This window comes from Punica granatum, chromosome 3 (genome assembly GCF_007655135.1).
Source record: "Punica granatum isolate Tunisia-2019 chromosome 3, ASM765513v2, whole genome shotgun sequence".
Classification (NCBI taxonomy): Eukaryota; Viridiplantae; Streptophyta; class Magnoliopsida; order Myrtales; family Lythraceae; genus Punica; species Punica granatum.
The window spans coordinates 28,623,326-28,626,493 of NC_045129.1; the positions used below are offsets into that span (position 1 = coordinate 28,623,326).

At 41.3% G+C, this 3,168-nt stretch overlaps 1 non-coding gene across 1 annotated transcript; it reads left to right on the plus strand.

The window, feature by feature from the left end:
* Positions 1 to 3,061: 3,061 nt before the first annotated feature.
* On the plus strand, positions 3,062 to 3,168 carry LOC116202122. Its single transcript, XR_004156004.1, has one exon. It is a non-coding gene; the product is annotated as a small nucleolar RNA R71 (small nucleolar RNA).

Consider the following 3,168-nt stretch of genomic DNA (forward strand, 5'->3'; position numbering starts at 1 on the left):
TTTTCATATGCTTCCTCTCTCATCTCAGCCATCTGATTCAACTGGAGCAATCTCTTTTCACCTCTCCTTTGCCCAAGTACTGCTCCTACAGCATAGTCGCTGGCATCACACATCAGCTCAAACGGAAGCTCCCAATTAGGTGCAACGATCACTGGTGCAGAAGTGAGTTTCTCTTTCAATAAATTGAATGCCTGCAAACAACTGTCATTAAAAACAAAAGCATAATCTTTTTCAAGTAAATTACAAAGAGGTCTAGAGATTTTAGAAAAGTCTTTGATAAATCTCCTATAGAAGCCAGCATGTCCTAAGAAGCTCCTTACTCCTTTTGTTGAAGTGGGTGGTGGCAACTTCTCTATTATCTCCACTTTTGCTCGATCAACTTCAATCCCTTTCTTTGACACCTTGTGACCTAAGACTATACCCTCTCTTACCATAAAATGACATTTCTTCCAGTTCAGAAGCAGATTAGTCTCCTTACATCTTTTAAGCACACAGCCTAAATTTGTCAGACAAGATTCAAATGACTTCCCAAAAACAGAGAAATCATCAATAAATATTTCAATAAAATTCTCTAACATGTCAGAAAATATAGACATCATGCACCTCTGGAAAGTGGCAGGTGCATTACAGAGACCGAAAGGCATTCTCCTAAAGGCAAAAGTGCCATAGGGACAAGTGAATGTGGTTTTCTCCTGGTCCTCGGGTGCTATATGAATCTGATTGTAACCAGAATAACCATCTAGAAAACAATAATAATCATGCCCTGCAAGTTTTTCTAGCATCTGATCAATGAAGGGGAGGGGGAAATGGTCTTTACGGGTAGCATCATTTAGTTTCCTATAATCTATACAAACTCTCCACCCAGTCACAGTATGAGTCGGGATTAATTCATTGACCTCATTTTTATCCACAGTCATATCACCCATTTTAGGCACTACTTGAACAGGACTAACCCATTTACTATTTGAGATAGGATAGATAATACCTGCATCCAACAGTTTAAGCACTTCTTTCTTCACTACCTCTTTGAGAGTTGGGTTAAGTCGCCTCTGTGGTTACACTGTGGGTTTGTACTCAACTTCCAACATTATCCTATGAGTGCAAATCAGAGGGTTGATCCCTTTGATATCTACAATAGTCCATCCTATCGCCTCCTTGTGCTCTCTCAGCACGCTTAGGAGCTGTTGCTCCTGATCACCTGTCAAGGAAGAAGAGATAATTATTGGCAAAGTATCATCTATTCCAAGATAGGCATATTTTAAATGGCTAGGCAATGGTTTAAGTTCTAGCACCGGGGACTGTGTCAAAGATGACACTGGTTTTGTCGCACTGGTGCCCAGCTCCTCATAGTAGCGAGCCTTGATTTCTGACACCTTCTCCACAGATTCTTCCTCATGCTCATCATCATCACTCCAATCGTCCAGATCCCTAAGGACTGATTCCATTGTATCCACACCTGCTTTCTCCTCCACAGACTCAGAGATAAGCTCATCAATAATGTCAAATGGTGTAACAAGATTTGCCATCATTAAATTTCTTTATGGCATCATAAACATTAAAAGTTATTTGTTCATTCATAACTCTTAAAGTGAGCTTACCTTGTTCCACATCTATTAATGCTTTACCTGTCGCAAGGAACTGTCTGCCAAGGATCATGGGCACCTCTCTATCCTCCTCCATCTCCAAGACTATGAAGTTGACTGGAAATATGAATTTTTCTACCTTCGCCAGGACATTCTCGACAATACCCTTTGGATATTTGATACTCCTGTCAGCAAGTTGCCAGGTAATATGAGTTTTCTTGCATTCTCCAAGTCCAAGTTTCCTGAAAATAGACAGAGGCATTAAATTTATACTTGCACCTGAATCAATAAGAACGTTCTCAAAATGAAAATTCCCTATAGTACAAGGAACAGTGGAACTCCCCTGATCTCTTTGTTTGCGTGGTAAGTTAGGCAAGTCCTTTTGAAGAATCATAGAACACTCTCCTGTAAGCATCACAGGCTCACTCCCATCAAACTTCCTCTTTTTAGTGAGCAGATCCTTCATGAATCTAGCATATGAAGGCATCTGCTGGAGTGCTTCTGCAAATGGAATGTTGATTTGCAGCTTTTTAAAGACATCTAGGAATTTAGCAAATTGGGCGTCCAGCTGCTGTTGCTTCAATCTTCCTGGAAAAGGGACAGGAGGAACATACGGTTTCACCCCTAGTGACTTCTGCCTTGGTTCCTCCACCTTTTGCTTACCTTTGTCTTTCTTTGGACTCTCCTCCTGAGTTTGAGCTTTTCTATTGACTGTGTCCAATTCCTTGCCACTCCTCAGCATTATAGCATTGACACTCTTGGGGTTCTCTTCAGTGTTGCTGGGTAAAGACCCTAATGGTCTATTACTCAATTGTTGAGAAATCTGATTAATCTGACCCTCTAGGTTTCGAATAGTGGCTTGTTGATTTTGTAGCATGGTGTCAGTCTTTTGCATATAGCTCAACATGAGCTCTTCCATTCTCGACTGACTCTGCTGAGGTGGAGCATTCTGAGCAAGGCCTTGCTTCTGGAATCTAGATGGCGGTTTAAGTGCATTATTCTCATTCCTCCATGAGAAATTAGGATGATTACGCCACCCTGGATTATAAGTGTTCGAATAAGGCCCTTGATTACTCTGTTGGAAGTTGTTGACAAAGTTCACTTGCTCTCCATTGGGTGAAGCTGAGGGATTTCCAGACATGCATTCAAGAGTCGAATGTAGTCCTGAACACAACTCACAAAAAGCAATCTGATTAGTATTAAAAGAATGTGCTGAGGTGAGTTTACTTACCTGGGTAGTGAGAGCTGAAATCTGGGTTGTCAAATTAGCAATAGTGTCCATATCATTGACTGATGCCCCTCTTGATTTGCTTCTCTCATTCTGCCAATTATGTGCACTGGAGGCCATCTCTTCTATCAAAGCACTTGCTTCATCATAATTCTTACCCATCAGTGCGCCTCCTGCTGCAACATCTACTAGAGACCTCAATGTATCATCCAGGCTAAGATAGAAGACCTCAATTAGGAGATTATCTGGCAATCCGTGATGTGGGCACTTTCTGATTGCCTCCTTGAATCTCTCTCATGCCTCATAAAGTGATTCACCACTGAACTTGGTGAAGTTAGTGATTTCGTTCCTCAATCT